Below are 19,814 nucleotides of genomic sequence, written 5' to 3' on the forward strand. Positions count from 1 at the left end.
GTACCGCAAAAAAAAAAAAAAAAAATCAGGCTCAGGTTATTTATTGAAATTGAGGGTCGTGTTATGTATATATATTTCATATTCTGGATTATTAATATTTTGTTCATCCTTTTATAATTTTGCAAAATATTGTTTGGAAACATTTTTTTTTTTTTTTTGCGGTACGCGGGCCTCTCACTGCTGTGGCCTCTCCCGTTGCGGAGCACAGTCTCCGGACGCGCAGGCCCAGCGGCCATGGCTCACGGGCTCCACGGCATGTGGGATCTTCCCGGACCGGGGCACGAACCCGTGTCCCCTGCACCGGCAGGGGGACTCTCAACCACTGCGCCACCAGGGAAGCCCTGGAAACATTTTTAATAACTATATGATAACCTTTAGGAAAGAGTATAATAGTTAATTTATCTCATCTATTTATTTTTATCACACTTTTATTCCTTTTACCTATAATGATGAGCTAAATCTCTTTAAATCCAAACCTTTGTTTTCAACTCCGATTCTACCCTGAGAATAGATTTTCTCCAAGTTGAACGTAAAGTTCTGAGACTCTTGACACATATAAACAAGTTGTTTTCCAAAATACTTCTAACTATTTACACTGCTTCCAGCAATATTGAGTACCTCTGTCATGGCCACCTCAAAATTTTGGAGAGCATTGTTTGTTAAAAACATTTTTCACAGCATAGCTCATTATAAATTTCATCTTTCCATTTACTATTAATGTAGAATATTTTCAAATTATGAGCTTTTCCAGTCAGGAAAAGAAATCTGAGTTAGCCTAAATTGGTTTATTTAAAATTAGCTTTATTTTTATTTGTCAATTATACCTCAATAAAGCTGGAAAAATAAATAGATAGGTAGATAGGTATGTAAAAATTAGCTACTCCCACCCCCCGTCTGGTATTGGACTTTTTTTTTCTTTATTCCAGGAAAGTCAGAGTTTTCCTAAAATATATCTATCTCCTTGAACATGATCAGTGATTTCACTGTGCAGTTTCTAACTCTGGGGAGGTTGATTATTATTCAAGGATATTTAAAAGCAGTCTGTGGTCTCCTTTTGCTGGATGTCTTAGAGTACTCTCACTGTCCTTCCTGCCTCTGTCCCATCTAATTCTGGATGCACATCTTAGGATAGTAGATGTGACTGTTCATGACCTTTCACTCCTGGCCACTGCAGGCTAGGCATCATAGTCTCTCAAAGAGGGATCACAACAAAGGTCCTGATGGGGTTGAAAACAGAGGTTGCTGAGCACCTGAATCAGTGGGATCAAATCCAGGCTAAGTTATTGATGATACAACCCTATTCTCTGTTGTAAGAGAATTTGGGGGATGGGGGCAAATGTGAAGGGGAGCGACTGTGGACTTGTTAACATTTTACCATATCTTACCTGTTTAGCTGAGTCACTTTGTTTTATAGGTTTGGGTGTGAGTTGGTGACTAAGATTTCTCAATTCATCCTACCCATGCTGTAGTTGGGGTTAATTCTTACATAAAACTGGTACAATGAAAAATTTGTGACTTCACCTATTCTTCTGTTTTCATGGGTGGATGAAAATGAATCAGGTACATATTTCTAATCACCATCACACCCTGGGCCTATTTTAAGAAAATAACTTTTATATTAAAAAAAAACTTTGATATTTGGAGAATAACATCTCAATGGCAATCACATTTCTCAATCCAAAGTGTTGTTCCTCACAAGCAATAGATGAAACGGCCATTCTTCATAGTATAGATAGCCTACTTCACTATTTGCTTTTTTTTTTAATTAAAAAGAACAAAGCAGAAATGATGGTTTGTTGATGTTTAATGGATTGGTAAAAAATAATTTTTGAGGGCTTCCCTGGTGGCGCAGTGGTTGAGAGTCTGCCTGCCGATGCAGAGGGACACGGGTTCGTGCCCCGGTCCGGGAAGATCCCACGTGCCGCGGAGCGGCTAGGCCCGTGAGCCATGGCCACTGAGCCTGCGCGTCCAGAGCCTGTGATCCACAACGGGAGAGGCCACAACAGTGAGAGGCCCGCGTACCGCAAAAAAAAAAAAATTTTTGAGTTGCAATTTTGCTTTCAATTTCTAACACACTGACACCTAATTTCACTTTCATGTCCCAGGAACAATTACTACTGGGCAGGTTACTTAAGGTAGAAAGTTACTGAAGGAGTCAGTTATAGTGATGCAATTTGAGATCCTTTAACCCACCTCCACCTCCCTTGTGTATTTTCTCTCCTAGCCTGTAAGGCCACAGGGAAGGAAGATGCAAGGATTAGTTTTCATTCATGTTCCAAAATGTTCAGAGCTCCTCAAAGGTAGTTACTTACATTGTAGAATTCCATGGGGGCACCCCAAACAATGAAAAGCCCGCCTATCTATCTATCTGTCTATTTCTCTGTCATCTACCAGTTTATTAAACTATCATCTCTATCTATTCTACTTATTTGTATTTCTAACCTGTTTTCCCATGTCTGCATTATTTTCAGTCTACATTAGAGATAGTGTTTGAAATGTAAATAACCCTAGGAAAAGATACAGGTCGTCAAAGTTTTGCTAAGGAAATGATGTCTCTCGGATCCTTTGGGGGAGACAGGTTTTCACAGGTGGACTCAGATCCCAGATGAGAGACAGGTAAGGGGAAGAGAAAAGGACCAACTCACTCTGGTCTTTGTCAGTCTTCACCCACCTACCCCCACCATAGCTGAGTTAGAATATGTAAATGCCAAAAGAAAAAAATATGGCAAGTACGACCTCAGCTAAAATGAAGCTTACGAAGTGTTTGCCTTTCCTAACATCTGCATCAGCTCTACATACAAAGGGCAGCACCTTTGTGTTATTGAATAAGCAGTTCTAACGCACCTTTTCCTCTCAGCTTTTCAAAGTTCAGATTGGGCTAGAGTCAAGGCGACCTTTGTTTGTTTGGGATCCACAATCATTCTTCTGGCTCAAAGAAAGGGCATTAGAAAAAAAGGCAGGAAAAGGTGTGTTCTTAGAACCAAGTGACTAGTTGGATGAGTCAAACTAATTCTTTTAAACTTGCTTAGCTTCAGGTGCCAGCACTTAAAAATAATGTTGAGGTAATAAAACAGGAAAGTGTTTGAGCATCTTGGGCAATATAGATTCATGGTGTTATTATAGTGAAAATTATACCCATTTTCCAGGGCATTTACTCTTCGTTTTCAGCCCTCTAATGCAGTGGTCCTCAACCACTATTGGAATCAGAATGACCCGGGGGAGCTTTTAAGGCATGTCAATCCTGTATCCCACGCCCAGGGCCACTTAAATCCCCCAGGGCCACTTAAAAAGCCCCCTCCCAGGGGCCAGGGCGGAAATGCTCAGGTGATTCTGCGGTGAAGCCAGGGTTGAGGATGACAGTTTTAATGGCACAGAATGCCAGTGGTTTTGTAGCTCTGATTAAATTGGGGTGGGGGTGGTCAAGAAGGGAGTGGTTTTCCCGAGGCATGACTCCCAGCTAGCTCTGGCTCTTAGCATAAAGGACATCTTTGAACTGAAATCAAGTAAAGTTAGTGTGAGTCCCATGTCATTTCTCTGGCCATTGTAAGTGACATTTCTGTGCCTGGTGTTTCAGTCCCAAACATGTCACTGTTTTCATGTCATCACTCCATTCCATGCTGCAGAGATCACTCCTGTCAGCTCCCATTCATCTGGAAGGGTCAGGCCTACACTCAGAACCTGAGGCTCTCCCCATGCTTCTGGCAAGCTCTGTCACACAGTGGCCGTCACCAGGCCCAGCACACATTGGCTTCAGTCTGCTGCTACTTCAAACCGTGGTCAGTTGATGGTTAGGATTTCAACTCTTCAACCAAACTGTCCGACACTAGAACTGGAAATCAATGGCGAAGTAAATCACTCAGGGGTAAGAGACGGTTGGACTTTTGGCCAAGTCACCCAGAGGTGATTTATAAGTCTTTCTTGGCTTTGCCAAATCCCCTCCAAGGCATCAAGCATATAAACACAGGGCTGATGGAGAACCTTTCAGGTAGTCTTGCAGAAATGTTCAGAAAATCACTTGGTTGTTTACTTTCCCAGGTAGGTAGTAAAACTGGAACTTGGGAAAGAGTCCAAGGGTTGGAACAGGAGCCGTGCCTGGAGGCAGGTACACTGGCATCGCTTTCCAAGTCTTATTTCCCTACACTGGGGATGGGAGGAGTGGAGGGTATATAAGAAGGTAAGCAATGACTGTGCATTGTTTTTCTACTTAATCATCTGTATTTTCACGATGCCTATGGGAGGTGATATAAAGTGGAAATTAGGAAGTTAGTATGTATACTTACAGATGATAAGGATACCATTTAATATCTTAACTGGAAATGACCTCATCTTGCATGGAAGTACCTGGGGAAGATTGGGACTCACTTTAAGAAAGATGCCAAGTGCTGCCTCTCACCATGTGCCCCCCAAATCACCCATCTTACAGCTTAGAGAAAGGTAGCAGCAGACAACTCACTCAACATCACTCTCAACTGAGTCACTCAAAGGTAAGATAATTCTTGACCCCAAATCCTAGAGGTTAACAATATTCAGTTATCAATGAAGCAAGAATTGATAGTTCCCAAGGTTTACAGAATGTAGAAAATCACGATGGGAGTGACAGGAACACTTTATAGCATCTAAGATATTCAAGAATAAAAATTTTCTGTTGACTCTTGGTTTAATACTGTCAGAACTGCTGATCCAATAGGCAAATCCCATGAAGTCCACAGAATCTCCAGGGACATAGTAATACATGTGTACTCCCTGAGAGACTATCTTCAGTTCATGTGGATCAACCATTCATCTGCCTAATTCTTGGCAAATCGATTAGGAAAGTAAAAGCTACAAAGGTAATACATTAACAAAGCAAAATGTACTTGGAATAGAAAGTTGGAAAATTTATTATATATTTCCTTACTAATTTCCGTATGGGAAATCTTCTCTAAAATGACCATGAAAGTCAATGGGAGTATGTGATCTTACATATAACGTACTTTCTTAACTCATTTTTCAGGAAAAACACACCTTGAATGTCATGATCTTGATAAGCATATAGTTACCATGTCAAAGAGGTGAACCTAGTAGCCTGGATTCAAAGAGCATAGCAAGTAGTGAGGTGCTAGCAAGTGCTAAGGATGTAGTGAGGTTTTCGAAGAATGGATCAATGTCTTATTGCTTAGCTTAATGATCACATACATTAAAATTCCCATTTTCCGAATGCTCCTTTCTCAACTAAGCAACCACTTTCAATGGCATTGTAGAGTCTGCACGTTCCAATGACTGCACAAAAAAAACGATGACCCATTGTGACAAATACACCAATTCCATGTCCTTCTTTTGGGGAATATGTTAAATTGAAATTTTAAATATCTGTAATAACAGAAAGCTGGAAATATAAAAGCTGGTTATTTAAACTTTATGAACACCAAGGCTCCCAACACCCTCTGAACACCAAGGCTCCAACACCCTCGGAGTATACACACCTAGCACAACAGGGTTTCTTGGCACAGAGAGAGTTGACTCCTCCTGGCAGTTCTTCATGTTCTCTGGGCAAAGACTCCTTACCTGCCACACAGAGAGACACTTAAAAAAGTTCCTAACCAAGGGCCAAGGAGCTCCAAGAGCAAATACTTGAGTATTGTCTACCACTGGAGTTTAAATGTATGTACATGGCAGCCCATCTTAAGGGGATCGGAGGGGGGCGGGGTGCTTGATGGAATCCAGGCTGAAGTGGTGTAATGGAAAATTATTAGAAATAGCTTCACTCTTTTGCCGCAGGTGTCTGCAAGGTGGGTTAGACTCAGTAGCAGAGCCAGAAAGTGGCGACAGACAAGGGATTCAGGATATATACAGTAAGGGTCTGTTTCTGACCCTCCTTTACCCAGCCCCTTCCCTAGGAAGGATATACCCTACTAAGACTGGGTAGTGGAACAGACTGAAAGAACTGATTACTAGGGACCCTGGCACTTCTGCTGTGGGTGCCTCTTCTGAAAGAGCTGTGCACTGGAAGAGGGTATTTTTTCCCTTTTGCCCAAAGAAAAGGTGAGAACTAGAGACCTGAAGGCACCCAAAAGGTGGTAAGGAGCTCCTCCTAGTTCTAGGAGAAAGAGCAAGTGAGGGAAAGGAACAATGCTGACAAGCAAGTGAAGAAGCAGCGGAGTTCTAGTTTGGGCCCATCCCACTGGGGAAGCAGAAAAAGTGGGCATCTAAGCCTCAGAAGTCCATAGCAAGATGGCTTCAGGGAAGGCTTGCAAAAGGGCTGCAGGGGGCACTGATGCTGTATGAGGCACCTCTCCTTCCCCTACCCCTCCTTTCCCCTTCATTGCCTAGAGATTGAAGACAGGAGATGCTGGGGGAAGCTGCTAATATTCTGTTACTGGGTTGATGGAAATGTTGAACAGCACACCTGTGGACAGACCATGAAAGTGACTTTCCCTTGGAATTTAGGGGGACCTAGAGAACACTTGTCTTAAACTGTTGGCAAAGAGAACTTCTGCAGACCTAGCAAAAACACCTGCCATGTTTGATTAGCAGCTTATTTTCCAGTGTCCCTAAATTATACATAAAAATTTCTTGAGTAAATAATATACAAGAGTGATATCCCCAAATTAGACTCCCTAGACTGAGAACTGCAGGTACCGTGCTTTTCGGGTCACTGTCTCTTCAGTCACCAGCCTGACGCCACGCACACAAGGATGCTCAATAAAGGTTTGTGGAAGGAATGAATAAATGAGTAAAATGGATGAATGAATGAGTAGCCCACCAACTTATATGTAGAGTTAAGATCCCTAAAGTTACAGATGAAAATATACAATGTTTAGCACACAACTTTATGATATTATTCAGCATATGCATCACAGATCACGGAATGCATTTGATTAATTTCAAAATTACACACGTGTTTATGAATGGCATTCCCAGTAGCCACAGAGAATGTGTCCTGAATGCTTTATTAAGGAGCAGTTCCTTGTCACCAGCCAGTGCTAATACATGTAAGTGTATACAGGCTGTCTACGTTACCTGGAATTGTCAGTGGCTTGTTGGGAGCCTGTAAAGGATGGAAAACCAGAAATCCTTCAATCGCCTTCCTTCAACATTCCAAATCAAGTACACAATGTTCTAAAAATTGTTTCTACCCTTTGGGCATATTGGCATAGAAATAAAAGCCTCTCCTTCCAGTTTTGTTTTACATTCTCAACAGTGAGAGTTACTCACAACGTAGGCTCCCAATGGAGAGGAACTTGTGTGCACAGCACACATCAGTGGTTAAAAGATGACTTTGTCGTAAGGGGTGTGGGGTGAGGGATGCAGCGGGCTTGCAGTTGTTGGCTGCATTCTCTTCCAGAATTTCATCTCCCTATGTGTGCCAGGTCAGATATTCACTAGAGAAATTTAGAGAGAGGTCAGATGGCTGAGAGTCCAATATGGTAGCCATGACCACATGTGACTACTGAGCACATGAAACGTGGCTGATCTGAACAGAGATGTGCAGTAGGCTTAAAACACACACTGGATTTTTGAAGACTTAGTTTGAAAGGAAAGATACGTGTAAATATTGATTATATGCTAAAATGATAATATTTCAGGTTAAACCAAATATATTATTAAAATAAACTTCACTTTTTTTTTTTTAACATCTTTGAATGTGGCTTCAAGAAAATTTAATTACACATGTAACTCAAATTTCTGACTCGCTGTATCTAACACTGTGCTGATTTAGAGGGACCACCAGATCAGGAGATACGCATTTTAGTTATGTATACGTACTTATTTAGTTTCTTATTGAACTTATATGATGTGCCAGGAATTGGGCAAGAGGTGGATTTAATGGTGAGCAAAGCAAGTATGTGGATCACATGTGGCCTCTGGTGCCTCCAGGTCTACTTTCTCTCTTTCTCTCTCCTGCTACTGCAGAAAGTTCTTTCCTTGCCATCTTTTTTTTTTTAACATCTTTATTGGGGTATAATTGCTATACAATGGTGAGGTAGTTTCTGCTTTATAACAAAGTGAATCAGTTATACATATACATATGTTCCCATATCTCTTCCCTCTTGCGTCTCCCTCCCTCCCTCAAAATCCTTATTTTAAAGTCTATTTTGTCTGATATGAGAATTGCTACTCCAGCTTTCTTTTGGTTTCCATTTGCATGGAATCTCTTTTTCCATCCCCTCACTTCCAGTCTGTATGTGTCCTTCGGTATGAAGTGGGTCTCTTGTAGATAGCATTTATTTGGGTCTTGTTTTTGTATCCATTCAGCCAGTCTGTGTCTTTTGCTGGGAGCATTTAATCCATTTACATTTAAGGTAATTATCGATATGTATAGCTCAGAATAAAAGGGAGAAAAAGTAGAGAGAATTAGTGGAAGTATGAGGAAAGAAAGAAGGAAAGGAGGGAGGGAAGGAAGAAAGAAAGAAGCAAAGAAGGCAAGAAGGAAAGGGAGGGAGGAAGGAAGGAGGGAAAGAAGGAAAAAAGTCAGAAAGAAAGAAGATACAGCAAAAATAAAATAAAGTATAATAATGTTATTGAATTTAAAAATACTTATTTAAAAAGTAAAAAAAGGGACGGATAGAACCCTAGGACAAATGGTGGAAGTAAGACTATAGAGACAAGATCTCACACAGAAGCATACACGTACACATTCACAAAAAGAGGAAAAGGAGGACGGGGTTAAAGGAGCCGCTGATTCGGGGGCTCTGGCGCACTCAGGCCAGGGGTGGGCGCGGGAGGGAGGGGCACTTCGTGCGGGGCGGGCCTGCGGTGACCGAGGCCGGCGTGACGTTGCACCAGCCTGAGGCCCGCTGTGCGTTCTCCTGGGGAAGTTGTCCCTGGATCCCGGGAACCTGGCAGTGGCGGGCTGCACAGGCTCCCCGGAAGCCGGGTGTGGAGAGTGACCTGTGCTCGCACACAGGCCCCTTGGTGGCGGCAGCAGCAGCCTTAGCGTCTCCCGCCTGTCTCTGGGATCCGTGCTTTTAGCCGCGGCTCGCGCCCGTCTCTGGAGCTCCTTTAAGCAGTGCTCTTAAACCCCTCTCCTTGCGCACCAGGAAACAAAGAGGGAAGAAAAAGTCTCTTGCCTCTTCGGCAGGTGCAGACTTTTTCCCGGACTCCCTCCCGGCTAGCCGTGGTGCACTAACCACTTCAAGCTATGTTCAAGCCACCAACCCCAGTCCTCTCCCTGCGCTCTGTCCGAAACTAAAACCCGAGCCTCAGCTCGCAGCCCCGCCCGCCCCGGCGGGTGAGCAGACAAGCCTCTCGGGCTGGTGAGTGCCGGTCGGCACCGATCCTCTGTGTGGGAATCTCCCCGCTTTGCCCTCCGCACCCCTGTTGTTGTGCTCTCCTCCGCGGTTCCGAAGCTCCCCTCTCTGCCTCCCGCGGTCTCCGCCCGCGAAGGGGCTTCCTAGTGTGTGGAAACGTTTCCTCCTTCACAGCTCCCTCCCACTGGTGCAGGTGCCGTCCCTATTCTTTTGTCTCCGTTTTTTCTTTTGCCCTACCCAGGTACGTGGGGAGTTTCTTGCTTTTTGGGAGGTCTGAGGTCTTCTGCCAGCGTTCAGTAGGTGTTCTGTAGGAGTTGTTCCATGTGTAGATGTATTTCTGGTGTATCTGTGGGAGGAAGGTGATCTCCGCGTCTTACTCTTCCGCCATCTTCAAGGTCCCTCCCTTTGCCATCTTTGACCTGCATCCAGGTGTCTGGTGCCAATCTCCCACTCCAGCCAGCAGTGAAATCATGTCATCTTCTAGGGTCTAGCTCTGTCTTGACCTGGAGACAGACCCATAAAGGTACTTTGGGGGCTTCCCTGGTGGCGCAGTGGTTAAGAACCCACCTGCCAATGCAGGGGACACAGGTTCAAGCCCTGGTCCGGGAAGATCCCACATGCTGCGGAGCAACTAACCCCGTACGCCACAACTACTGAGCCTGCGCTCTAGAGCCCGCAAGCCACAACTACTGAGCCCTCATGCCACAACTACTGAAGCCCATGCACCTAGGGCCCGTGCTCCGCAACAAGAGAAGCCACTGTAATGAGAAGCCCACGTACCACAATGAAGAGTAGCCCCCGCTTGCCGCAACTAGAGAAAGCCCACGCGCAACAACGAAGACCCAATGCAGCCAAACATAAATAAATAAAATTAAAAAAAAATTTTTTTTAAAAAGCTACTTTGGACCCCTGATAGCACAGTTCTTTGTTTTTACTTCTAAGTTAAATCTTTATGGAGTCTACCAGGGAAATAAATAGAGACATTTACTGAATAATCTCCCAACTTCAAAACGTGAATGCAAACTGGGTTAAGTGCTATGAAGGAAAAGTGGAAGCATTAGAGTGCGTCTGAAGATAATCTCTAAGGGATGAATATGAGGGCACCAGGCTCATGGGAGTTGGGAATGGGGAAAATGGGACTAGAGAAGAAAACTCTGGGTAGAGGAACGAACGTATTCAAAGGCTTGAGTTGAGAGAGCGCATGCTACCGTCAAAGAATGGAAAGGAAGCCACGGTGGACAGAGAGTGACAGAGGAGGGACTCCTGAAGGTGGCTGGCCAGACAGGTGAGGGTCTTCCAGGTCCTTACTACACAAAGTGTCATCTGCAGACCACCAGCATCGGCTCACCAGGGCACTTAGCATCAATGCAGAATCTCGGCCGAGTCTGACACGCAGAATCAGAATCAGCATTTTGAAAAGATCTCCAGGTGATTTGTACACACATTAAAGTTTGAGAGACATGGATCTAAAATTAATTAAAGATTTTTAGTTAATGCTTAGAGCAATGGAAAGTCATTGAGGGACTTTTGAGATTGGTGGAGTCATCAAATTTATATTTTTTAAAGGGTTGCCCTGGAAGTAATGTGGAAGAACAGACTGGGTGGGCGGAACAGAGCTACCAACTGCAGGGAGGATATTGGTGCGATAAGGCGAGATGATGGTGTAGCATGGACCAGAGTGGGCATGGTTTTCGGAGAGAGAGTGAGTGCAGTGGAGAGACGTTTAGATCGCATCGCTACTGGGCCTCCTTGGGGGCGAATGGATACAATGGATGAGAGAGATGCCCAGGGTGAGTGCCAGACTTCCAGCTTTATGAGTGGGGACATTCTTCACCAACTAAGAAGTATACAGTAGGTCAGATGTGGGGCTGCTTGTTCGGTAAACATAGTGAGTTTGGCTTTGGGTATATTGAGTTTGGAGTGTGAAAATATGAAGAAGAGGATCACCGTCTTTTACACAAGCACACACACACACATTCTCTCTGTCTCTTTCCCTCTCTCTGTCTTTCGGCCTTGTTCCTTCTGTAGAGTTGCCATGCTCCCTCTCAACTTGAGTGTTTGAACACATTCTTCCCTCTGCCTGGAAGTTTTTTTTGTTGTTGTTGTTTTATTTCCATTTCTCTCCATTCCCACAACTATTATTCACCTGGATTACTTGTATGTGTGTGTATATGTGTGTAAAGACAAGTTCTGAGTTGGCAACATTATATTTGACTTTGGGGGGAATGGAATAAATTACCCAGGGAAAGATGGCAAGGATGCAAGTCTTCTTCTGACTCAGCTGTGAACCAGGCACATGAACTTCTAAAAGTTCACTAATCTGAACAAAAGAAGAGGGCTAATAACAAACGTCTTCCAGTGCTACGATGGCATGAAAATAGGTGTATATAAAAATGCTTTGAGAAATATGAAGAATATTAAATTGTGTTAATGTTTTGAGACATCTTGCCCAAATACAGTGTAAAAAGATTTAAAATCACGTTGCATATTATAGAGTTAGAAAAAATGAGCTCTACAATTCCTTCCAGCTCGGTCTAGATATAAGTATGAAATATTTTCTCAATTCTGCAAAAGCACAAGTCTTTCCATTACCTTTGGTTGTATGGTATAGGGATTATCTAGCTTCCTGATCCTTTTGTGAAGATAGATGTTCAATATCTTATATTTTTCCTCCTCTTTAGCTGAAGTCCAGATTCAGGAAGTGGATACTGCACGTGCTGTTTAAAAGGAAATTATCATTTATTGAGTGTCTGCTGTGTGCTAAGTACTGTGAGAGGCAAAAGATGAGGCATGCTTATAACTTAATTAGGGAAATAAAGCATTCATGTCTAAAATGATGCTAGCAGAATAAAATAACAATAAATATAACATACAGAAATGTCTTGGGGCAAAACATGATTATTGCCCTGATACTGGGAGCAGAGCTTTATCTCATGGTACACATACTAGGAGTGCTGAAATCAGAAAAGGGAGGCATTGTGGTCAACCAGAATAGTCTGGTTGAAAAAAGTAAGATGGTAAGAAGTGAGGAGAGTGTCTCCTGTGAAGGGAGTTGTGTATACAAGCCCAGAAATGGGAATGTATATGCATGTCTGCATGGTGTGAGAACGGAAGTCTAATTACAGAATCCATGTAGGGAAAGAGTGAGGAATCAGGCTGAAAATCAACATTGCATATAAAATAGGGGCAGCATTAATACCAGGGTAAGCAGTTTGAATTAAGAGATATAAGGCAATTTCCTGAATTTGGAAAAAGTACTCCGAAACCTCAAGGTCTAAACTATAAAACTCAAGCAAAAACGTAGCTTGAATAAAATGATCCAAGCTATTCTTTGCATTTATAGTATCCGCTTTCTCTTTTTCAGCTGAACAGAGCAGATACTATTCTTCATCTATGTTAAATGTGATATTAGTAAACTCAATACGATGAGTATGTAAGTGGGAGATAAACATATTACAGGACCCAGACACCTTGCAATTGTTTGGATTAACGATTTCCTGCAATCACCAGGTGTAAGAGGCTAGAGACAAGGAAGAGTGGGAAGTGTGGATTATATCAGCTCTACTGTAGTTCTGTAAGCTTACCTTTGTGGAGAGAAAGCCCTAGAGAATAAGCAGGGGTTTCCTTTTAATGGAGAAACCTCTTGATGTGAAGGAGCATCTTGATCTTTGACAAAGATCTCATACTTCTACAGTATGATGTACCATTATCCTTCTATTATACCAAGGGATGTAAGACTCTTTCTGTGCAAACAAACATAAGTTAGCAGAAATCTTGTAGCAACAGTGTTCCATTTCTCCACATCTACCCCACCATCCTCTGTCATCATCATAGACCTATGACTGGAAGAAAACTATGGCAAAGTTTTCCTGTATTCACCTTTCCTAAAGCAAGCTACACTTAGCCAAATAACTGACTAGTCTTAAAAAAAAACCAAACAGACACTGTCTGGAGCCTCTATGATAATTTGTTTCCAGTGATTCATAATACTTGTAGCCTGGAAGTTTCTGTCAGTGCTTAGACTAAAATTCTTCTAAGCTATTTTACTTTTTACTTTTCTGTCTCATTTAGATACCACCTTCCTTTCCAGCTTGTGTGTAAAGCCACTGTCTCAGTCTCCACTTTACAATTCACACTGGGAATCACAGGACCAGTTCAATTCGATGTATATATAAGTAAACACACTAGCTCTACACATGGTTCTGGGACCAAGAGGAAACCCCAAGATATATCTTTCTCCAGGGATTTGCAGTTTAGTTGGAGAGGCAAGACACTTACGCTCGAGTTGATATTTGGAAGTCCCAGGCTGTCTGTCTTTTAGGCCAGAGAGAGAGCCTTAAGCCATGTGGTCTTCAAAAGATGAATGGCAGGCTGGAATGGTTGAGGAAGGCTTCATGTAAGAGCAGTGCCTTGGAGAGTAAAGAGTAGAACCTGGAATCTAAAAAAAATGATACAAATAAACTTATTTATAAAACAGAAATAGACTCAGACATAGAAAACAAACTTATGGTTACCAAAGGGGAAAAGGCCAGGGGGTGGGGGGGGGGAAGGGGGGGAAAAATTAGGTGTTCGGGATAAACAGATACACACTACTATATATAAAATATATAAACAACAAGGATCTACTGTATAGCACAGGGAACTACATTCAGTATCTTGCAACAACCTATAATGGAAAAGAATCTGAAAAAGGCTACATATATATATATAAAAAACTGAATCACTTTGCTGTTCACCTGAGACTAACAACATTGCAAATCAACAATACATCAATAAAAAATTTAAAAAAGCTCTTTAAAAATAAAACAATTAAGTTAGTTAGGCCTATAGTTTAATCTACAAAAATGTTTGTCAGGGTGTTGTTCATAATAAAATACTAGCTGGATATGTCCACTATTAAATAATCAAGTATATTAATTTTGATAAATTGTCATGATAGGATACTAAAAGTCATATTGAAGAACAGTATATATACCAATTATGTAAAAGAAGACTTTGTAAAAATAAAAGCTGAAGATATATACTATGTAGATGAGATATTAGTAGCAGCAATCACTGGATACTTGTGTTTTTGGTAGTAATTTATCATATGTGATCTATATTTTCTTAAAGAAAAGAAGGAGTAGAATCTGATTACACCAAGAAGAGCAAATAAAGTGATCAAGGTGAGGGTCAAGGGATGGCAGTGCAGTGACTGCTGACAGATAAAGTTCTGAAATGAACTTGCCTTTATTAGAACATTTCCATCCACCTGAAAGCAAACCTCCTCTCCTAGCTGCTTTGCTAAAGATGGCCAGACTGCCTTCTTAAGCTATACTCTCTTTCCAGTTAGAGCGAGCTCCACCTAGGATGAGATGAGAATGCATATCCCTCCCCTCAGAGTGAGACCAGGTGCCAAAGAGACCAAAGTCAAAGAGAAGCTTTTCACCTTGACCCCCTTTGCTCCACCTCCCCATGCTTAGGACAAACACCACCCCCTCTGGGAACATCAAGAGTCCTCATATTTCCTGCATCTTTCCAGTTTCTCCAAGCCTTTGATCTCTAACCTGTCCGTGACTATATCAATTTTAAAAAGAAGAAAAAGAATTGAAACCACAAAGATCCATTTTTAAAATCCTGTTGTTTGGCTTGGTGCAAAAGTGAATGCTTTTCTCCTGCTGTGCTACTGTTTTACATTCTTTTCCCTCCTTCTACAAGAAGTGCCCGTTGTAAATTACGGAGTGCATGCACGCACCCGTACACGCACGCGCGCACACACACACACACACACACACACACATCCCCACATTTGGATTCTGCCCTTTCTAATTACAAATCACCACCTGTGGTAAAATTATTGAAAAACAGATGAGCTTTTCATTCCAGCAATAGCCTTAAAACAAGCAGCAGTTTCAACTGCCAGGGTGATGTATAGACAGCACAGAGGGCAGATGAGGGATTAATTAGGTCTGTCCTTGCACATTGCCAGGGGAGCACTTCTGTAGAGGTGATTGAAAACTAGAAAGAGTGGCATTAGTCTTCATTGTTGGTTAAAGGCAACAAAAATAAAGATGCAATTGAGTTGACAAAGCTTCAAGGTATGTGGCTGAGTCATTTGGAGGTGTCAAAATGATCAAACTATAATTAATTAGCTGAAGTGTTGTATTTAATCCCTCAACTTTAATGAAGAATTCTGCATCCAAGAATAGCAAAGAAGGGACCATTGGTTTCTGATACTTGTTAGGTTTGGGGGGTTAGTCATTGGGCGAGAACCTAAGTTTTTCTCAGGCTGTAATGATCAACATCCCCTGCTTTTAATCTTATTGTCATTTCCCTTTCTCTTATAGAACAGTGGTGGTGTTCTCCGCATTTTTATGAGGGGAGTAACCCTCCCTGCAGTCTGGGAATTCTTTTTAAGGATATCTGGAAGACTGAGTATGGGGGTCTTTGGCTTTTGAACACTTGCAGATTCCTTGTCCAATTTTCTACCAAACAAACAGTGGGTCTATTTTAGAGCATTAGGGAATGTAGCTTTGAGCCACAAAGTCACAAATGATTCCTAATTATAATCAGGAAACATTCACTGAATGCCTACTATGTGTGGGGTTTTGCTTCCTTATCTCAAAAAATACACACAGGACAAGCACGTGATGTAAAATATCGCCTAGAAAGATAAATGATTTTTTTTCCTGTTCTGTACATTTTTGGCCCACATTATTATTTTATATTGGTTTCTGAGCCCCAAGGGAACAGGACATGGGTCTGGGTTGTTCTCTTGGTTTGGGGCCTAACTTGAGCCCCTAATGGTTCCTTGATGAGGCTCGTGAGTCAGCCAGCTCCAAGGGAAGGCAGAACTGAAATATACTCGTATTTAGCATGTTAATGAATTGGCTATAAATTAGCAGATTTCCTTCCTACTATTATGTAGACTTTGTGTTTATTAGCTATAATTTAGTACCGGACAGCGATTTTTAAACCTGTAGAGTGATTTCTTTTCTTTCTTATAAGTTATTACCCAAAAGACTTAGGAAAAGCACTAACCTTTTATAAAATGAAATAAACAGAGTTGAGGATGGAACAATCAGTAATATTTGAAAAAGCCATTCTTTTTCACTTTTCCACCTGCCAAATCATTAAAATATGCAGAAAACCCCTTAGAACAAGGATTGTTTCATGTCCTCTAATATGGATTTCGTGTAAGGATCTATATTAAAACTGCTCTTTTAGTAAATTTTAAAATATATATCCCTATTTTAAAGGAAGGAATTATGCTACATTGATAATTCTGCCTGGGACAAGTATTAACTCAAATATATTAATCTGTTCATGCAGCAGTTTAGATATTTTTTTCTCTATAAATATCTTCTTGCCTAGAGTAAGAATCAGAAAGGAGTCCCTTCTTTTCTCCCTCTCTTAACAAGTAAAATATAAAGTTATGAATTTGTATCTGAAACCTGGAAATTTTCTGTTGAAGAAGAGGTATCGCCAGGAAAAGGTAGCTTATTTGGTTCTTAGTATTAAAGAAAGAAAAGTTTCTCATTGAGAATGTTTCCAAAGAGAAGTCACCAGGAAGTTAAATACAGAGCCATCTTCCCCTTTCTATACTCTTCTTCCCATTCCTACACGTTAGCCTTGTTCCAGTTTAAAGTTTTTTGATCATGTGATCTGTCACAAAATTGTCTATTTACTTGTTCCTTTAATATTTGTACTTGAACGTTCACGTCCACGTAATAATTATCTATCTTCGATATGAAGTCCCTTAGGGACAGGGATGGTGCTCATAAAAACTGTCAACTGAAAAATGCCACAAAGCAAAAGCAAAAGTTATAACTAAGATGTGAATGCAGGGCGGCGTTTTGTGACCATTCCATATACCATGGACCCTCTTCAGTGGTTTCCTTTGCTCATGTGACAAAAAACAAGCCCTGGGCCACAAGTGACCTCCTGCATTTAATGGTAAAGGCTCCTTAAACAATGAATGCAATTAACATATCACCATATCCTTTAACGGGTTGACAGGTAATCATGAAGAGAATGCATACTTCTGAATATCACCCAGCATACCTTCATTCCACATCTGTTATCTGCCGAAATAATGCACTAGACACTAAGCTGTTATCTAAACAAATAACCACTGTTGTTAATAACATCGTACACTTAAACACCACTTTATATGTTCCAAGTGCTTTCATAGACCATCACATCTCATCCTCAAAGCATCTCTGTAAGATAACTGATTACTCATGTTTTACAGATCCCTCAGAAACATCCCACACAATTTCTCTAGCTGCTGTATCGACTAGAGGCACGTGGCTCCTCTTCTATCCACCTCTATTGAGAGGAAGTTTGGGAATAAACATCTTGCCTCATTGAAATCACAAGTGCAACTTCCTTTCATAGTGGTGGTTAAAACTGTCGTTGGAGGTGAGAAGTATCTTGTGAATTCTTAAGGTGTTTACAACGTATGTTTTGATGCTCTTTTATTTTGAAGGATGAGTCTGTCTATGACTGTAACTTGTACATGACTGAAAATACCAATAGAGGCATCTCTTCTTTGCTCAGGCAGAACTCTAACCATCCTTTGGGACTCAAAGGGGTGCCTTTGCTTCAAAAAGGGACCTTGAACCATTCTTTATCAGTTAGCAGCAAGATGCATACATATACTAGCGCAGGTGGTGTTTGGACTGGGGAGGAGGTTGGGAACTGGTTATTTCTAGATTCCTTACAGGAAACTAGGACAAGGCATTGGAGAGGGATGACTGATCCATTAGTTCCAAATTCCAGAAAACCTCCTACAGGAGAACAGTCTTAACTCTGAGACCAGCCTGTCGCCTCTTAGTTGATGCTGAGATGACGAACACCCTGCATTCTCTTGTAAGGAATAACTAACTGGCAAATGAACAGGAGGGATGGAAACCCACAAAGATCTTTCAACAAATGGGTAGGAAATATTTTAATCTAGCCCATCTTTCTCATCACCTGCATCCCCCCTTTCTATCATCCTGTTTCCAGTTACCTTTTCCCAGACCACTAGCACAGGCAAAGTGGGGGAGTCTAAAGACATGAATTCCCAAATATATTATTTCTCAGTGACATCTGAGGCTGAGTCTTAAGAAAAATGTGAGATTTAGGACAACTGTGAGTGTGCTGTTGAAGTGCACAGCACACAAGCAGAAAAAGACATGTCAGTAACATGTTTCTGTAGCTGACATGTAACAACACACAACTGAAGAGGCTTGGGCAAACTGCCAAAGCATCTGACAGTTACCTGGGTATCAAGGATCTTTGCAAGACATCAGTTACATGTGATCCAGAGCAGAGCCTGCTTTGGGCAAGTGCAGAGTGCCAGGCAGCCAGGCAGCTCTAAGTCCAGTTGAACCGGTTTCCTCCTCCAGCTCCGATGGTGTGGCTCTGCTTTTTAACTTCTTTTCCCCCCTGCGTCATGCAGTCTGTTACGCAATAATTTTCTTATTTGCAGCACATTTCTGTTATGATCTTGACATATTCACTCATATTAGCATTAAAGCGCCAGTCAGTCTTAAGAGAACCCTGAATCTATCTATTGTCTCAGAGCTCTAGAAGTAGACGCCTTTGGTTGTGAGGCCAACATCCTTTATGTCTCTGATTTCCTCCTCCCAGGCTCTGGCTCTGTTATGCTATGTCTCTGAGTTACCACTTCCTGTGACAGTGCTGTTCCTTTGTGGCTGAATTTCTGATACACCCTTTTTTTTCTGGATTTTTCTTGGAAATTGCTATACGATTTTCTTTCTTTTTTTTTTTTTTTTTGGCGGTACGCGGGCCTCTCACTGCTGTGGCCTCTCCTGTTGCGGAGCACAGGCTCCGGACGCGCAGGCTCAGCGGCCATGGCTCACAGGCCCAGCCGCTCCGCGGCATGTGGGATCTTCCCGGACCGGGGCACGAACCCGTGTCCCCTGCATCGGCAGGCGGACTCTCAACCACTGCGCCACCAGGGAAGCCCTGATTTTTTTTTTTTTTTTTTTAAATCAACAACTGAGCTGTATGTTGTTGCTGTGTGTTCTACCCGGAAAGCATCAAGATCAACAGACACAGAATCTCAAAAACTGTCAAATGAAAACAAACACCAATCCTCCAGTTCCTGTTTCTAAATCCCAAGGTACCAAGAGAGCCCAACATCTATATTGACAGCTCTCCACAGGGCTTAACAAGACAAGAGAGACAGCAATGGATAACTAGAAAGTTGGGTGAACACAACACAAACTGCAGCCCCTTTGCATTCTGGGAAAATGCCAACTACTTACCTTCTGTTGGTGTGTTCTTCCCAGTTGGTTTGAAGAGGCGGGTAGAGTCTCTAGATCACTGGTTCTCAGCCCAGTTGATTTTGTCACCCCAGGGAACATTTGACAATGTCTGGATACATTTTGGTTGTCACAACTGGAATATGCTGTTGGTATCCGGTGGGTAGAGACCGAGGGTTTTGCTAAACATCCTAAGATGCACAGAATGGACCCTACAACAAAGAATTATCCTTCTCAGAATGTCAGTAGTACTGAGGTGGAGAATCTCAGCTCCAGATCTATGGGTATGAAAATAAGAATTTAGGTAGTCAAGAGAGAACTTCATTTA

At 42.0% G+C, this 19,814-nt stretch overlaps 1 protein-coding gene across 6 annotated transcripts in view; it reads right to left on the reverse strand.

The window, feature by feature from the left end:
- PKHD1 (PKHD1 ciliary IPT domain containing fibrocystin/polyductin) overlaps positions 1-19,814 on the reverse strand; it is a 600,926-nt gene that overhangs the window by 14,237 nt on the left and 566,875 nt on the right. For 3 of the 6 annotated variants that reach the window (XM_024765924.1, XM_024765923.1, XM_024765917.1), the window contains 3 exons: positions 19,490-19,698; positions 12,815-13,668; positions 11,823-11,947 (listed from right to left, as the gene is read on the reverse strand). The gene's annotated coding sequence lies outside the window, so the exon portion shown is untranslated. Of the gene's footprint in view, positions 1-9,668; positions 9,734-11,822; positions 11,948-12,814; positions 13,669-18,576; positions 18,659-19,489; positions 19,699-19,814 lie in introns of those variants that run through there. The other 3 variants (XM_024765919.1, XM_024765920.1, XM_024765922.1) reach the window with 3 other exon arrangements.

The sequence above is a fragment of the Neophocaena asiaeorientalis genome, unplaced genomic scaffold (assembly GCF_003031525.2).
Source record: "Neophocaena asiaeorientalis asiaeorientalis breed wild unplaced genomic scaffold, Neophocaena_asiaeorientalis_V1.1 scaffold46, whole genome shotgun sequence".
Lineage (NCBI taxonomy): Eukaryota > Metazoa > Chordata > Mammalia > Artiodactyla > Phocoenidae > Neophocaena > Neophocaena asiaeorientalis.